Source organism: Tiliqua scincoides, chromosome 6 (assembly GCF_035046505.1).
Source record: "Tiliqua scincoides isolate rTilSci1 chromosome 6, rTilSci1.hap2, whole genome shotgun sequence".
Lineage (NCBI taxonomy): Eukaryota > Metazoa > Chordata > Lepidosauria > Squamata > Scincidae > Tiliqua > Tiliqua scincoides.
Window position 1 is genome coordinate 63514595 of NC_089826.1, and position 19145 is coordinate 63533739.

General features: G+C 43.0%; 1 protein-coding gene across 2 annotated transcripts in view; it reads right to left on the bottom strand.

Annotated features, from left to right (window-relative positions):
• Positions 1 to 18627, bottom strand: part of SLC7A2 (solute carrier family 7 member 2) — a 62179-nt gene extending 43552 nt beyond the window's left edge. For both annotated transcript variants that reach the window (XM_066632989.1, XM_066632987.1), the window contains exon 1: positions 18524 to 18627. The gene's annotated coding sequence lies outside the window, so the exon portion shown is untranslated. The remainder of the gene's footprint in view (positions 1 to 18523) is intronic.
• Between the last annotated feature and the right edge of the window lie 518 nt (positions 18628 to 19145).

A 19145-nucleotide genomic window follows, 5' to 3' on the forward strand; every position in this document is an offset into this window, starting at 1 on the left:
CTGTTTTGCGTGTGTCGTCTATTTCTTGCAGGTCATCAGCGAAGCCAGGTGTAATTGTAATTGCCATTGTCATTCCCTCAAAGTAAGGGAATATTTATTTCCTTACCTCGGAGCTGCATTGCCCTTATGTTGGTGCTGGAAAGTGGGTTTGGATTGCACCCTCAGTTACAGATGTACAGTTGAATATGAGCAAGCTGTTTACAGTTAGGTATAGAGGTTGAGCCTACTTATTCACAAATTAGGATTTGGCTCAAAGCGGGTTCCCTAGACCCTCACTGAACCAGATTAGGCCCAACCTAAATACCCTGAAGGCAGGCAGAGATGCGCTCCAGTCACCTTTGAGGGTGATCTGATGGCTGGGAGGCTGCATGCGGAAGCGATCCAGACAAATTAGTTCAATGAATATGAGTCTTGACAATAATCCAACTAGATAAGATTACCCAAGTCTCTTTTTAAGAGTAATGCTTGCAAGCGTAAAATTATAAGTGGTGCCTATTATCTGCAGGTATTCAGTTCCTGGAACCTCCACGGATTCCAAAAACCACAGATAACAAAATCTGTGGTCCAGGCACTCCTTAAGCCCTCTGAAGCCTTATAAGGCCTTTGGGAGGCAAATTGTCACTTCCGGTTTTGATGCAAAACCTTCCAAAGGCCTTAGAAAGCATTCTGAGTGCCAAGGAGGCCAGCCCACTCAGAACACCCTTTGGAGGGCTTAATGGGTACCTGAACTGCAGATTTCATTATCCATATTTTCCAGCATCCGCAAAGGTTCCGAGAACAGAACCCCCACAGATAACGAGGCCCCATCTGTAATTTTACACTTTCCAGCATTACTCTTAAAGTCAAGTCAAGTCAACCTTTATTAGGCATAAACATTTGGTAGGTGAAGACTCTGTACGGAAACTGTAGAGAGAATATAAACCTAAGTAGTACACAAATATATGTATATGTGCACACCTACGTGTACACACAAACATACAATACATTTTACATACAAACATGTATTATTTAAAAAACAAAACAATCAGTTACTCTGCAGATATTGCCAAAGATGTAATGTACTCAGTGATTACTTGCTACAGAAAGCTTGGCTCGATTCAAATTACTCAAATTTAGGAACTGTGCGACTAAGAGGGTTGTATGCTCTACGTCACCTGCTAGAAGGAATTGAATTATAGCTTTCTCAGAATGCCGTTTTAGCATGGAGCAAGGGAGAGAGAAATTGCTGTCTTAGTGCTTGACATCTGGGACAGTGCAACATAACATGTGTGGATGATTCTACTTCACCTAAATTGCAGCTACATAAACGATCTTCCCAGGAGGCGTTTCTAAATCTGCCATGTAAGTCATTAGAGGGGGTCACGTTACAACGTGCCAAGGTAAAGGCCCTTCTCTCCAGGGGGTGCACTAGGAGGGACAGATATTTTGGTTTTTGACCACTTGTAATTTTAAGATGAAAATTCAGAGGGGAACATTTTTTCTGTGCTGCACTTAGAATCTCTTGCCTTTCTATATCATATAGTCTGGTTTTCACAAGTCTGGTGATAACCTCTGGACATTACTCTTAAAAAAAGAGACTTGGGTAATCTTTATCTAGTTGGATTATTGTCAAGGCTCATATTCATGGAACTAATTTGTCTGGATACAAGTTTTAGAAAGATTTACAGTCTAGACATTTTCATGTGGGAAAAGATGGGGTGTCACTGATGCATATGCCATTGAGTCCTGCAAATCATCCTTTATCTCTTGCTCTGCTAAAATAAAGATAAGTCAAAGTGGTGCAAAAGTTACGGAATTTCAAAGAACCCAAATTTACTATAGAAGAACGGAATGTGTTCAGTTAAAAATGTTTCCAAACAGCTTCTAACCAATGCATGGTTACAAAATTATTAGACAACTGAAATTTATACTGTACGTTTGGTATAAAAGTTTTTGGTACAAAATTTATCCCAGAGAATGGAGAAAGAAAATTATACCAAATGCCTACAGAACAATTTCTGCTGGTGAAAGATTGAAACCCCTAATGTTCAAAGTTCACAATGTTTTTCAACAACAGAAGGTGGCCCTGGGAAAATGTAATGTTACATCACAGATTGATCTGCAATTTAGGTAAGGAATATTTTCAGACTTTTAACCTGAATTTACAACAAGGGTTCCAGTTTTAATTTTTTTAACCACATGTACAGGGTAGTTTTTCCATCTCCCTAAGTCTCAGAGCACATATATATTACAGAAATACTAGTTCATAAGTAATTTCTTCTCCTAAGGGAGCCCTAGGAATCATAGTTTTGTGAAAATATGTGGTGTAGAGAACTTTAGCAGAGTTCTTAGCAGAGTTCTTAGTAGCAACTCTAGCAGAGTTCTTAATAGCAACACTAAGCTGTAAAAATTCTTTAGACATACACTCAATATCACTTTTAATCACTTGTCAATTTCTCTTTACACACACACAAATACAACAAGCAAATACTGTACTGCAACACCACTGGTGCAATGCAAATCCATAATGAACTAGCTGAAAAACCAATGATGCAGGTGTGCACTGTCCCCATTTTAAAATCAGCTTGTGTGTAAGGGGTTCAATTTGAAAAACACATTTTCTCCCATATACCCACTAGCCAGACTACTTTATTTAATGTTATTTATAATGTTTATATCCTGAACTTCCCCTCCGCTAGGGACGTACTTGGAGCAGCTTACAAATAGAATTAGGAAACAGTAAGAACAATGCTAAAATAATAAAAAAATTAAACCAAATCAATAAATGATTGAAAACCCCAAGTAGCTCCTAGAGGCTTTTGTGGGCCATTCTGAGACCCAAAGAGGCCTCCGGGGCAGTGGTTCTCAAACTTTGAGGGAGCATTAGACCCTCAGTAAGTTCTTGTGAGGGAGGGACTAGGGCAGTGACGCAATCCCCAGGATTGCATTGCCCAGGTGGGTGAGGGGGATGCTTTGCACTTTTTACAGCAGGCTGCAGGAGGTGTGAGGAACCCTGCGCCGCCCTCTGCATCGCTCCCCAACACTTGGAATCTGCAACTGAAGCAAGTTGCAGTTGAACCGGAAGTGCTTTGTGCCCGCTTCTATTGCAGGTTCCAAGTATTGGGGAGTGCTGCGGAGGGCTGCGCAGGTCTCCCTCCACCTTCTGCAGCCTGCTGCAGCCCTACATTGTAAAAATGCAAAGCACCCCCCTCGCCCCACTTAGTGATGCGATCCTGGGGATCGTGTCACTGCCACCCTCTCCTTCCCCCACCCCTTAAAGGGACAGGGGAAGTGTTACACAAACTGGTGGGTCACGACCCACCAGTTTGAGAATCACTGCTCTAGGGTCTCCTGATGAGCACTGCCAGCACCATCAATGCAAAGGAGGTTAGCACTGTTCTGCCACACCAATGACAGAACAACATATATGCAGTCTGTCATTGAGCAGAATGTTGCTAAGTGATGTGTACCAGTAGTTCTTTTGATTCCAGACACTTCATTTTGCAACTGTGACAGGACTTGGGAACAGAAATTTGATTGGAAAGACAATTGATTTTAAATGTGACGATGACAGCAAAAGGAACACATAAGAAGAGCTCTTGTCCTTGCTCACACAGATGCAACCTGCTGCATCTTATTTTCTGTTGTGCTCACAGAAAAGAACAGAGTACAGTGCTGGAGATCATCAAGCAACTCAAAGTGAAATAAGGACATATTTATGCCCTCTCCTCAAGTTGCACAAAATAAAAAGTATTAAAAACACAAATTGAAGAGAATTCAACAAAAGTTCTCAATTTTCATACACATTTTCTTCACCAGTCAACAAAACTCCAAAATATGTTCCACCAGCCATAGCAAACCAGGGCATGCTCACATATGAACTGAGATAAATGTTGGAAATAAATGTAGAAGAATATTAACAGTTCTCTTAGTTTTCGGCAGGTTAGATCTGCACCACTTCTGTGCAGACAAAAAAGGTGCCATATCAACAATAAATTTAATGCAGGTTCTGCTCTTCTTTCATCTGGTTCACTGAACTAAGTGCAAACCCATCTGTCACTGGAGAGGATAAGAAAAATAGCCAAACTGATAGAAATCTCCTTTCAACCTTGCAGAAATTATATACTTTGGCAACTACTAAAGTAAACAACCAACACTGTAGGTAGGTCTAAAGTCAGTTCCAGAGCTGGTGACACCAGTAAGAGAGCCATGTAAGTAACATTTAACCAACTTGCATTTATGTTTAAAATCGCTTTGGGCCAAAGAAAAATGTAGCTATGTACCAAAGTATGTGGTATTTCCATTTCAAAGATTCAGCAATGCAAGATGGCTAAGATCTAAAAAAGAGAGTCTTCAGTGAACTTCAAAGGAATAAAATAACTGATCTGTGTGTTAAATTCCAAGCTTAGATGCCTTATTGAATACTTTTTAAATAATTTGTGGCATTCAGTAAACATCATCCTACACATTTACTCACTGGTATAAGACTCATACTATGTAGCACATGTTTCAGAAGGCATTTTACAAAACAATCTTTACAGCATTTCTTACATCGTGCTCCTAGGAGTCCTGGGGATCTATGAGACCCCTCCAGGGGCTTCATGAGCTCATCATGAGTGGCCGCCATCTGACTAGTACTGAGAGGCTCCCAATTGTTTAGGAGTATAAGGGGCTCCAGAGACTGAAAAGTTTGAGAACTGCTATTTTACAGTAATACAGTAAATAGCCTCCACAAAGTTCAAAATGACTGCCAATTTGGTAATTAATAGTTCTCAATGAAAATATCCAAGCACTCAAAAGATTACTGTTCCAAATCAAGGTTCAAATTTTTCTGTATGTTTTCACTGGCACCCCAGTTCACTACAGCACTACAGAGAAAAATAAGTTCAGTTTAGAGATGGGGAGGAGCCTTTCCAAAGGTATTTCTATGAGTACTTGGCCATGAAGAAGCTGAACCAAGTCTCCTGATCTATACTTTGCTATATACAAATCTGAGGAACTGCATTCTGTTAACTAACTAGAGTTAGAATAAATCAGGGTATAAGCCAGATATTCAACCAGAATCAATGGTGATACACTTTTGAGTGTCAAAGTAGCAACAGCTGAGTATATCAGTGTCATAATTTTTGCATAACCATTATACAAGTTGGCTAATCTGTATTGAAATTCAAGTTCAACTCCATTATAATTTGGTTATAATCCATTATAATATCACATATATATTTTGGTAGATTTTTGCAGTTGTGTCATTATCACTTTATAATAAAAAGTTTACAAAAAAATTAAAAGTTTATTATAACTGATTCACTGTCCTCTGTTTCTAATGCAATTGAGTTGCAATAACTATTCTACTTGAGGCATCCTGTATTAACTTGCATACAGTATGCTCCTTGCCATCCTGAAAGGGGAAATACCTTGAGGAGAGTAACTATAATAAACTTGCAGTGTCTACAGACATGGTACATTCCATACTAGGTATTCATTTCACTGCAAGCTTAAAAGCTAAAAGTGACAGTGTTTCCACAATGTCCAGTGCACCAATTCTACATTGTTGCCCATACCCTGTATATATACAGGCATTACATTGTATATTTACATATTTTTAATAAAAACTAAACTACATTGAATACAGTACATTCTTTTTAATGAAGAGGAATGAATAGTGCTGGGCATTCAGCACCATTTGCTGCCTGCCTTCCACTGAGTTCTGCACACCAGAAGAGCGAAGTGGCAGCAACAGAGCAAGAACTCCTCAAGTTCATCTCACAAAGAGATTGATGACAGCAAGTACTGCTGGACGAAGAGCATTCATATTCCTTTGCCCGGGGTCAGCTTCCCACAAACTCCCACCATCTCCTCTGTTCTTTCTCCCAAAGGTACTCTTTGTATATCTCCCACAGCAGTCTCTTAGCATGCTAGAATGAATCTGTTGCTCTTTCACAGCTTATTTTCTTCCTCTCAGCAGTATTTTATAGTTGTATTTGTTTCATGCAGAACATTATTTTGCCTTGTAAGAAGGATCGGGTGGAGTGGAAACTCTTTTGACTTTAAGAGAAAATCAGCATTGAAAGCCATTTTTCTCCTACACACTTGTGGGGGGAGACTATGCTTATAACCACAGGACCACGCAGTTTTCACTATTCAAGATAAAAATCTCTATGAAGTGGATAAGACCCAAAAACATAATAGTAAAATAGCTTGGAGCAATTACTGTCCTCTCCAAAGCCTGAATAGCTTTCTTTTAAATATAATTATAACTATCTTGCATTCCCTTTAATCCAATGTGATGAAGAGATCTAACAGGGTTAGGTACCCTTCACTGAGGGAGGGACTATTTTCAAGCCTCTGGTTATGGGAGAAATAATGATGTTGAAATTAGCATTCATTGGCTGAGGATTTGAAGCTTTTTGCATGAAGAGGGTGGCCAGAGTCCAGGAACAAATTTGGCTCTTGACAAGATGGAAGAATGTGAGTGACTGAAGAACAGGGTTAAAGAGCTAAATAATAAACCATAGCTGCAACGTCCTGAACAAAAACACATTTAAATAAAAATATGTATACAGGTGTGCCCCTGTATCTGCGGGGAGGGGTCCATTCCAGAATAATGACCACCACCACCCCCGCAGATACCTGAATCTGTGGATATGCGGGAATACCTATCCCCACATTCCAGAGGCAAGGGGAGCTCCTCTCGCCTTCAGAAGATCCTCTGAGCTCACCAAAAAGATCCTGCTCCTGGTGGATATACACCATACTTCGATCTGCAAGGGCACCTTCAAAATAGCCTTAAATGACTCTTAGAGCATATGGGGAGGAAAATATGAAAGAAAGCTATACTACAGGTAACCCAAGTACCAAAGCATGTACAGATTTAAAGTCAAAAACCAGCAACTTGAACTGCATCTGGAAAAACTGGAGTACCATGTTGCCAAGGAGCAATCCCAGTTAGCAATCAGGTTGCAGGATTTTCTACCAATTGTAGTCATGGATGTTTTCAAGAGCAACCACACATTAACAGTGCAATACTATGCATGACTACTCAGAAGTAAGTCACAGTCTCTTCCATGGGGCTTACTCCCAAGAAAGTGTGTATAGGATTGCAGCCTAAGTGCATATTTCAATACAGAAGGGACCAGAGCATGGACAACTAGGTCAAAACTATTTAGGAAAAGTTGCAGTTGGCATACAAGCCAAAGGTGCTCCTGGTCACCACTGACACTTGAGTTTTCCAAAGGTGCCCAGGATCAAGAACACTCTCAAACTGCAAACCTGTTCTTGTAAATGGATCATAACTCCTTCCAAAACCCATTCCTAGACCAGGTGTACACCCAACCAACAACATCTCCAGTTTGTCTGGATTACATTTAAGCTTGTTTTCCTCAATCCAGTCCTGTACTCCTATCAGAAACTAAAACAGTGCTTCCCAAACTTTTTAGCACTACAACCAACTTCATATAAATAAAAATTATATAAAGAAAAAATTTAAATAATACGATGCCAAGTCACTAGATTAGTATTTTTGTTTCACTTACCTGCATATATTCACATGCATTTGCTAGGACTCCAACATTTAGTAAATGTATTGTTAGATTCAATTAAATTACAAAATTTTGATCAATTTAAAAGGTGCAAGCAATTAAGGGCGCAATCCTAACTCCTTATGACAGTGCTTTCCAGCACAGGCAAAGCAGCGCCAATGGGACATGTGCTGCATCCTGCAGTTGGGTGTCACTCACGGAGGCCTCTTCAAAGTAAGGGAATGTTTGTTCCCTTACCTCAGAGCTGCATTGCCCTTATGACAGTGCTGGAAAGCACTGACATAAGGGGTTAGGATTGCGCCCTAAATTGGGCAGAATTATTTTAAGTTAAAAGACTTTTAATACAAGAATGTACAAAAGTCATGGGGAGTGAAGCGAACTTGAATGACCAGTATATTAACTTTGCAGAAATGTACGTAGTTTGGAGATCCAGCAAATGAAAATTGAAAGGCGGTAAAGAATTGCAAACTTCAGTTGTATCCTCAGGAATGACTGAAGCAAAAGAAGGACACAGACTGGATGGCAAGAGTTATTTTTAAGTTAAGCTCTGTTCAAGTTCACTAGAAATCAATAGGACTCCACCCCTTTATCAAAACAAGTGCTTCACAAAGGTTAGGTGTAAATGATTAAGTTATGCAATTTCTATACATGCCATGATCCTTGGCTGCAGAATTCACTTAAATTGTTTATTATGTATTCACCACTCTTTCCCACCCCCAACGTGGGAGCACCCAAAGCAGTGAATGATCAGTTTAAAAAATATATTAAAAAACCAAAACAAAACATCAATTACAAAAAAAACTCCAAAAAGCAGTAAAATAAAAGAATGCTCTTACCAAACACATCACCACTAAGATTAAAACATCTTTTAATCTTAAACACATTCTTAAATCTTAAATCTTAAAAACATTAAAACATTTTTAACCACTGGTAGACCATGGCATGGAGAAGGTCCATTTTACCTCCCATGGTAGGGTGTTCCACATTTTGGGGGAGGGGGTGCCACCACAGAAAAGGTCTTCTTGTGTATCACCACCAATCAGGCTTCTGGAGGCAGCAAAGCATGAAAGAGATCTTCACCAAGTGATTTCAGGGGTCAGGCAAATTCACTTGATCTCAGCCAAAAGGCTAAGAAGCAACCTATGCCTATGAAACCCTAAAGTTCAGTAATCTGAACTGGTACAGGTTAATAACTGTGGTCTCTGTGAATCATTTTACATATTTTACACATTTAATTACCCTTTTTTCATAGCATCCATCTGTAGTTGAGCTGCTTATTCAAACCTTCATCCTTTCATCCTGAACTGACTACTTTGCCAGTTCTTAATGTAGCTGCTGCTTTACATGGTTCCTGCATTATTCATTGTTTTATTATAGCTGTATATGATCACTACTTAACCTTAACAGTTTCAAATCATGAGGATTTATAAGGGTTTCTAAATTCATCTGGAAACTACCCAGGCCTTGCTTAACCTGAGTTTTCTTGGTAGTCAGCCATCTGCAATCAAAATGATTTCAAACTGATGTCCAAATGGAAATAGCTTTCCACTAGCATGAAATTTTGCACAGAGGAACATTCATATATGCACGTCCCCCACCTGCATTCTGAAGTGACACAGTCCCTGTATTTTTTTCTGCATATGTGCATTATCCCATAGCCAGCATGCATTTGGCAAAACAAAGAGAGATAACATACTCTAAGGCTCTCCTTATTCATAAGAATGTGGAGTGTATTCACATCATTAAAGTCCCTAGGAGACAGAATTCATGGGGGAAAAGAAGCCTATGAAAAGATGGGGATGGACATATTGTGAAAAGTAGACTGTAGTATTTGAAGATAAGCATTGCCAATTTTGTTCCTTGCAGAGTTTCTATGCTTTTAACAGGTATGTAACAAGCTGAAACTTAGACAATGGCAGTTTTCCAACATGCAGATGCAATAAGGGGGAACGCTTAACCTTATTAACGCTTAACAAGGGGGAATGGCTGCTTCTTGAATAGCTGTTAAAAGCACCCAAATCCTACCAGAAATAAAGCTAGCAAGTCTCCCTGAAAGAAAGAACCACCAGTTTCAATGGGTTTGCTTCCAAGTATGCATGCTCATTGCTTATGGCCAAAGCAGCAGGGGCCAATCCACAGCTCACTGAATTCACTGGCAAAACTCCCATATACTTTAACCCATCTGGAATACATCCACTGTAAGCATCTTACATAATGTGGTTAAAGACCCTTTCAAGAAAAACAAAATGAAAGAATTTTCACCATAGTTAAACCATAAGCAACATTCTGATCAGACCACTGTTTCTGAAGCACTGTCAAATCTATTGATTCTTTTACATCACTGTAGTAGGGAGACAGGGTAATGAGCCAGATCCGTTATCTGTTTGTTTCAATACACAGAAACACTATTCTTGCAGTTCTAAGAGACATGAAACACCTTCATCTGGCCTGGAAACACAAATCTTCCAGGAAAACATTGTGTTCAAAAGAGGTCCCACTAAGAGTGATGCCTGCCTTTTTCAGCTCACATTTCCACTGAAATGAGCTGTTTAAGGAGGCAGCACCAGCTGCTTGCTTTGTTGACACATAGCCAATTTGCGCAGCTTTGGGATTTTGCTCATATTTCTTGTCAAGTGACCAAAAATGCAAACATGGGAAAGAAGGGCCCCAACAAGAGGGTGCATACTGCTGTATGCCCTGAAGAAATGCACCCTGGGTGGTCATCCACAGCTACATAAAGATGTGATTGTTACATGATGTCCTACTACTTGCTGTAGTGTTACTCAGGAAAACACACACACACACACACACACACACACACACAAAGCATGCACAAGAAGTGGGCTTGAATTATGCATAGGCTGCAGCATACATAGCATACAACTGTGAGGCAGTTTCCTCCAGTTCAAAGCAGTATGTACCATCTGCTACCATGTTACTGTATATTTCCCCTCACCAACCAACCTGAAGAACAGAAGGAAAGTTCAACACAGAAACCCCAAGGATCTTATGCCCTTCTGCTTCTTACAATCTTCCAGTACATTACAGTCATTTCTTTAAAGCTCAATGCCAACATTATCAATTGTTTTCCATAAGGTGATTGGGTTACAAACAGGTCCAGATAATGCAGCACAGCCATGAGCCATATCTTTTCTCTTTGAAGAAATTTCTCCAGCTATTATTCCTCCTCTATCAACAACCTTGCACAGCAGGAATGGCTTCCATCTTCTCCTTCCATCTAAAGCCAAATTCCAATACCTCAAGATCAAGTGACTGTCTGGATAATAAACATGTTTGTGCCAATTGTGTTATACCCTTAGATATTATTAAGTTTGGAACACTAGTTGATTGCTTGTAGTCAAATACTCAAAGAACACCCATTGCAGGCTGTGGCCTGTCTCTTAAATGGCATCACTATTTGAGGTACTATAATAGCAAAGACTGGTGTGAGGGTTCCTTGCTTCCCAGCACATTAGTATGTTCCCAAGTACTCTGTTATAACAGGGTCGGTTTTGATTTTGTACACATAGTAGTTCCTGCTTAAAGTGACCACCCAGTACATATTTGAAATTTTATGTTGCTACTCAACCTTCACTGATATTTGCAATACAAATTACAGTGTTCCCAAACTGTATGCTGCACTCACAAGGGTGCTGTGGGATGTCCCCAGTAGCCTCTTCTTACTGGCTCTCCTCACCTTGGCTGGGAAAAGATCGCACATGATTGCTGCCAAGACAGGGCGCCGTGAAAGAAGAGCACCGTGACCATGATACATAAATACTGTTAATAATAATACATTTGGAAACCACTGCTGTATTTAATTCCCCCTCCTCCTTCCCATAACATGCAATGGAAGAATGCAACACAATGCAAACATCATGCATTACTCCTTACATATACACTCCAAAAGAAATCAATAACGTGGCATAAGAATGGCAATGATGTGATGACAGTGGCATGTTACACATTTCCTTCGTACATTTTGGGGGAGAGAATGAGAGGTAACATTGGGTAAACCCCACTCTTTACTACAAATTTGCCTGGACCAACTGACTCAAGTTTCTTTTTCTGGAACCTGAAAAGATTTCATTCACTTTCAGAAATGTCAAAATCCTTATGGCCCAGCAGGGCTTAGGAGAGGGAAGTAAAGGGGGTAATTTGTACCCGGGCCCAGGGTCAGAAAAGGGGCCCAGGAGTCAAAAAAAAAAGGGGGGGCCCAGAAAGTTCTTGGGATCTTACATTTTCCTATCTCGCCTGAACTTGCTGCCTGTGCATCATGCTGGGGGCACAACCAGGGGCATGGAGTGGCAACTGCTGCTGCAAGCTACACACTGAAAACACTGGAACCAGAAATGCATCCATGACCGTCCTTAACACAAATCTTGTCAAATCTGGGAGGAAACTGGCCTGCTACGGTAGCTCATTGGCTTGTGGATCCAGTAAGGAGTGGATCCATGAAGGAGTGTACAGGAGCTCAGGGACCCAGGTGCGAGGCTACAGCTGCTGCAGAAGTTCATTTTGGTGCACACAGCACACTGTCCATTCTAGTGTGAACCTAAATACAAAGATGCTAATTTTCTGCAATGGATTTTCTATATTTCAAAGGTTTTAGAGAGAGTCAGGAGTGTGTTTGGTTGTCCATATTACTTTATCTAGTTGCCATTGCCGCATGGTCAGGTAGACCTGGGCTTCAAAGATTATTCTGGCTGCCAGTATCCTCCCCCTGCCCTACTTTACCCCCGTGCTGCCATTGCCCCTCCCCTTTCGGGAGTGGGCCCAAAACAAACTTTGTACCCCCTGATAAAATTACTCTCAGAATACCCAGTTATTAGAGACCCTGTGGCCCAGTGCAAAACAAAAATTACATCTGTAGAAGGGTATGTGATTAAACCAAGAGTCTACAAAGTTTTGGCTGACCTTGATATGTAATTCAAGTTTGTGCTTGCCAAAGATCTGCTGACACCATGCTGAGCGTCTCCAAAGGGCCGGTGAGACAAGATCCCACCCTTCCTCTCCAACTCTTAGCTGGGAAAGAGGCTCATCCTTGTTGACTGGCTTCATGCTTGGAAACCAGTCAGCCAACTCCTTGCTTTCTCAGCATCTCCAGAGTCCAGGGAAAGCCTCTTCAGGTTATGGGGAAAAGTGAGGACTCTCATAGGACCAAGAGATGAACCTGCCCATGGCAAGTGCAGGTACGAGTGCTACATGAAGACTTACAATCAGTTTGCATGAATGTGATGAAACAGTTGTAGTTCATTTTGGAGGATTTTCCCTACAATTCTGAGGTGATTCAAATTCCAAGCTCCCTTGCTCAGCAATCAGAGCACTGGAGGGTGGTGCTAAAGGAAAGGTCCCCAGGCCTGAAAAGACTTTCTCTTTCCTGTGTGCTTCTGACTGAGCAAGTTAGGAAGGGTAATAGCCAGTGACCTTTAGGTTATGTTTATGTTGGTCAGTCCTCCCACTCCAGATGTTGGGAGCTCTTGGTTACCTCAGTTCTGGCCAGGCCAAGTGGTGATCCATGTTCTCAGCCTAGAGTCCAGCAGGGCCTGCACATGTGAAGTTTTCCTGCAGAGCCAGCACCATTTAGGTTTATCTGTGAGCAAACAAGTCTGCATACATTGTTTTTTCCCTTCTGTTGATGCAATTATCAATAAAACCTCTTTGTTTAAAGCCTCTGTCATGTTCTGGGATCAGTGGATTTGACAACCTCCCCGCTCTGCAGGTACTGCTGCCAGAATGAGGGCAATAACAACCCTGAATACTATTCTTGGGGAGGGGTTTTGCCTAGGGAACCCCTCTGAGAATCAGATCTCTTGGGTTGGTGGCAGCGGACTAGATCTACAAAGTCTTTTCCCACTAAGCTGCATGCCCATACCTAGTAGAAGAGTGGGGAATGAGAAGGGAGGGAGTGCCTGACAGTAGGTGCTACTGCCCTAGGTCAGCAGGCAGTTGCTGGAATCACCCCTTGTGATCCATGACAATGAACTGTCCAAAAATCAGATTTTGTCTGACCAGGTGTCTCCCAGTATCCGTGGATCTGGTATCCAAAATTCCAGTTCTCCACGGTTCCCATTATCTTCTTCTACCTTCATTACATTAGCACAAAGCTATTAACGTGTCTTGCTTTAACCAAATGATAAAAGCAGAAAGTTTATAGCAAGATAAGCAAGTAGGCAGCCTGCAAGCTAGAAGGGAGACTAAGAACAAACATTAATTTCCTGCTAACAGTCATTCTTAGCCAACCCTCTAACCCAGGGGTGCTCAATAAGTCAATCCCGATCTACCAGTCAATCGCCAGGCAAAATGAGTAGATAGCAGGCTTCTCTCCCATCCACACATTCCTGGGAGTGAGCCCCACCCTGGGAGTGAAGCATCCCTGGGAGTGAGCTCCGCCCTAGGAGTGAGCTCCTGTCCACGAATCCCTGGGAGTGAGCCCCGTTGACTCTCCTGGGGATTACTTACCTTTCCCCTGTTTTTACACTGGTATGTATGGAGATCTGCCCCCCCCAACTTCCATCTGTTGGTTCTGTGTGCAAGGGGTTTTGCACTGGTCTTGCTGTGATGTCTATACAGAGATCTTCCCTCCCCCACACCTTTCCCTTGTTTTTGCACTGGTATGTATGGAGATCTGCTCCCCCTCCCCACTTGTATTGGAATCAAGGAAGATCTGGTGAGGAGGTAGGCTGTGGTGTCAGCAGTGGCCCCTTTAAGGGTAAGGCCTGGGCATCCAGCAGAGCGTGCTGCACAGCTGCAGCCACTTGAAGGCAATAGGGCCCTCAGGGAGAGCACCTGAGGCAGGAAGGGCTCCACTTATTTATGCGAGTCAGCCTTTTCCTACATGAAGATCTTTAAGTCCAAGTACCGTTCCACCATGACTGATGAACATTTAGAAGTGTGCTTGAAGCTGGCTGTCAGCAGCTGCTGTCCGGGCTATGCATCCTTGGCTGATTCACTTCAGTGCAAGTCATCAAAGTAAACTCAAGTAATTACAAAAAATGTTTATAGTTAATTATGTTGTGTTGTGCAATATTGGCTCATGTGGTTATGCAAGGTACACCAACATACATTGTACACATAAATGTTATATGTTATGATGGCGTGAACATTGTAAAAAAACTCTGGTAGATCTTCGGGCCTCTCTGGGTTTCAAAGTAGCTCTCGAGCCAAAAAAGTGTGAGCACCCCTGCTCTAACCTGACTGCTAGTCTTGCTTCATTGGCAACCTTCAGTCTCGAAAGACTATGGTATCATGCTCTGAAAGGTGGTTCTGGAACAGCGTCTAGTGTGGCTGAAAAGGCCAATTCGGGAGTGACAATCCCTTCCACACTGGGAGCAAGTGCAGTCTGTCCTTGGTCTGTCTCCCTGGCTATGGGCCTTCCTTCTTTGCCTCTTAGCCTCAGACTGTTGGTCAAGTGTCTCTTCAAACTGGGAAAGGCCATGCTGCACAGCCTGCCTCCAAGCAGGCCGCTCAGAGGCCAGGGTTTCCCACTTGTTGCGGTCCACTCCTAAGGCCTTCAGATCCCTCTTGCAGATGTCCTTGTATCACAGCTGTGGTCTACCTGTAGGGCGCTTTCCTTGCATGAGTTCTCCATAGAGGAGATCCTTTGGGATCCGGCCATCATCCATTCTCACGACATGACCGAGCCAACGCAGGTGTCTCTGTTTCAGCAGTGCATACATGCTAGGGATTCCAGCACTGTGGAATCCAGTTCCAGTTCCAGGACTGTGTTGTTTAGAACTTTGTCCTGCCAGGTGATGCCAAGAATGCGTCGGAGGAAGCGCATGTGGAAAGCGTTCAGTTTCCTCTCCTGTTGTGAGCGAAGAGTCCATGACTCGCTGCAGTACAGAAGTGTACTCAGGACGCAAGCTCTGTAGACCTGGATCTTGGTATGTTCCGTCAGCTTAGCTTTCTGTTTATAGCATTTTGTTAAAGCGAGACACGACAATGCTTTAAGCGAATGTAATGAAAGTAATGCGCACAGGGAACCATGGAGTTAGGGTTCCTCCTTATCTGCAGTTTCCAGTATCCACATGGGACAGAAATGTATCCCCCATGGATACTGGGGTGTGTGTGTGCCTGTACAGCAGTGTATTCCAACTCTTCTTTAAAAAATTGAAAAAGCTTCTGACACAGATCTCAGCTGCTGCTAGCAGAATGAATTTTGATTATGGTATACACTACGTCTCATTCCCCACACACATTTCTATATTTAAATATGTATAGTGTGGTGAAAGGGTGGGAATAAAGAGAAGAGATACTCCAACAGCAGGAAACCTGCACATTTTGATTGTCCTTTACAATAACCCCATTAAGAAATGGATCTTCTCTTCTTCAATTCACACTTTCAATTAAGCTGAACGTTCCGGTGCAATACCTTGTCCACTTGAGTCGAGGCTGGAAAGCTTTCTTTCTGTGGTGTGTATGCCAACGAATTCCTAACACAGCCGCTGCATGAATGGCACATACTGTCATGGGCATAACTATAAATATACGTTATTACCAGCTTGAACCAGTTCAACCCAGAAAATATGACAGAATTACCTCCAAGCTGTCCTTTGCCACAGTCATAAGACTGATCAGAATCAACAAAGTAAACACCTATAAACAGATTTAAAAAGCAGCTCATTAAACACATTTTTTCAGTTGCATTGAAATTGACATGTCTTCCTTTTGCAATTGGAACTCTTCCTACACAAGAAAGGCCCCAAGCTTGGTTAAAATCCAGAAACCACCTACTCCAGCCTATTACTGTAAGCCTTCTTTGAAAGAAAGAACAAGTTGTATTTATTTGGAGGATTTCTACACCACTTTGAGAATTTTTAAATTGAAATGCAAATTAAAAATAAAACAAAAGCCCACAGTTTAGCAAAGTGTTGAGAAGGATGTGACACAAAAGTTGTCACTTTTCTTCCCAACAAGGCATCTTTACTTGCCACACAAGGCAGACATGTGACCACTGCAGCTTTCCCCCTTGCTTAGAGTAGCACTACAGAAGAAGCTGCACTGGTTGAATGCTTGTCTATAAGGCAGCAATTAACAGCATAAGAATTCTGCAAAAGTGGGGAGGGAAGAATGGCAACCCTATAAGGCAATGATTTTCAACCTTTTTCATTTCACAGCACACTGACAAGGCACTAAAATTTTCAGGGCACACCATCAGTTTTTTGACAGCTGACAAAACACACCATGCTGCTGGTGAGGGGCTCACACCCTCATTGGTCCTACTAATGAATGACTCTCCCCCAGTCTCCCACAGCATACCTGCACACCAATTTGTGGCACACACAAAAACCAATTTGTGGCACACTGTGACACATTGGTTGAAAATCGCTGCTATAAGGCATCCAACAGCAGGACAGAGAAGAGAAAATTCAGTAATTACTAGCATAAAGCTACAGCCAAACCAACCCAAACTACTGAGGGGGGGGGAAACAGGCTTACTTTCTATCCCACCACTTTTATACTGTATACTGCTTTGTGCACACCCAGAAATGTGTTAATGCTAAGCAAAAAAAAAAAAAAGTCCCCCAAAATGTCTCTAGATAGTGGAACCCTAACAGATCAAGTCTATGCAAATCCACTCAGAAGTCCCACCAAGTTCAATGGAACTTACTCCTAAGCAGGGTGACCAGATGTCATAACTGCAAAATGTAGGACATGACAAAATAAAAGCTAAGAACACTTGTACATGGATTTCATGTGGTTAATTTAAACACTATAATACAAACTGTTAAATTTAAAACTGTGTTACATATAATGTATCCATTACAAGAAGGTTATGTGCTGCCTGCTCACAGGGAAAAGGAGGACATTTAAGTGTTTTTTCCAGGAAGGACGCAAAGCTAAAAAGAGGACATGTCCTGGAAAAAGAAGACATCTGGTCACCCTGCGGACTCCTAGGTAAGTGTGTGTGTATAGGGCTGCAGTCTAACAAAGCAGCGTATCCTTAAGCACAGTCTTCCTATCTCCTGTCAGCTCATAAGAACATAAGAGGAGCCCCGCTGGATCAGGCCAAAGGCACATATAGGCCAGCTTCCTGTATTTCACAGTGGTCCACCAGATGCCTCAGGGAGCACACAAGACAACAAGACCATCCTGGTGCTCTTCCTTGCACCTGGCATTCTGAGGCAGCCCTCTTCTACAATCAGGAAGTTTTGTAATCTGTGATGGACTTTTCCTCCATGAATCTGTCTAATCCCTTTTTAAAGGCATCCAGGCCAGATGCCATCACCACACCGTGAGGAAAGGGGTTCCACAGGCTAATGTAAGGCTAATTACATGCCAGGTAAAGAAATATTTTCTTTTGTCTTTCCTAACTCTCCTGACACACAATTTCAGTGGATGCCACCCTGCTGCTGGTGTTGTGTGTGATGGCATCTACACCAGATACCATCTCCACGTCCTACGGCAAGGGGTTCCACAGACTAACCACACGCTAGGGAAAAGAACATTTTCTTTGGTCTGTCCTAAATATCCCAACACTTGGTTTCAGTGGATGCCCCCTTGGTGCAGGCATCTGGCCTAGATGCCATCACCACCCCCCTGTGGCAAGGAGTTCCACAGGCCATTTACATGCAGAGTAAAGAAACATTTTCTTTGGACTGTCCCAACTCTCCCAACACTCAATTTCAGTGGAAGCCCCCCTGGCGCTGGTGTTGAGTGTGTTGGCATCTATGCAAGTGGCAAGGAGTTCCACAGACACAAAGAAACATTTTTCCCCACCACTGTGTCCAATCCCCTTTGAAGGACATTCAGGGCAGAAGCCACCGCCACATCCAGTGGCAAGGAGTTCCACAGACCAACCAGAGGCTGGTGCAAGGACTTCCTTTGGTCTGTCCTGACTCTCCCAGACCGCTCCCTGGTGGCAGCTGGGGGTCTCTCTGGGGCGTGGGAGGAGCCTGCAGCCCCTCCGCCAGTCGCAGGCGGAGCGCCCACTGGGGGGAGCAGTAGGGCAAAGGCGGGAAGGGGAAAAGGGCGGCGGGCGAGGCAAGCAGGCAGACACTCACTGGAGCCGGGCCGAAGGTGGAGGTGGCTTGTGACGAGGAGGCGGGCGGGCGGACGAGCCTGTCGCTGGCTTGGCTGGCGCCTTGGCGCGCTCGGCAGCGAGACCAGAAAGGGCGCCGTGAGGGAATCTCCCGCGGAGGGCCCGCCCCCAGCTTCGTGAAGGCACGGCCCTTCCAGCCAATGGGGGCAGGAGGCGGTGGTCGGCTGGCGCGCCTCGCCGCCTCAGCTGCACTCGGGGCTGGGGGGGAGCCGGTCAGAGCCGGCCGCGGTGGGGGGTGTCAGTCCCGTCCCGTTCCGTCCCGTCCCCTCTCTCTCTCTCTCTCTCTCTCTCACACACACACACACACAGTTTGCCATAGGGGTAAATCAGTTTTGCACACACACACACACCCCCACACACACACAATTTGCCATGGAGTTAAATCAGACACACACAGTTTGCCATATGGGCAACTCAGTCTGAAGGGGACACACACACACACACACACACACACATACACACAATTTGCCATAGAGTTAAATCAGACACATACACACACAGTTTGCCATATGGGCAACTCAGTCTGAAGGGGACACACACACACACACACAATTTGCCATAGAGTTAAATCAGACACATACACA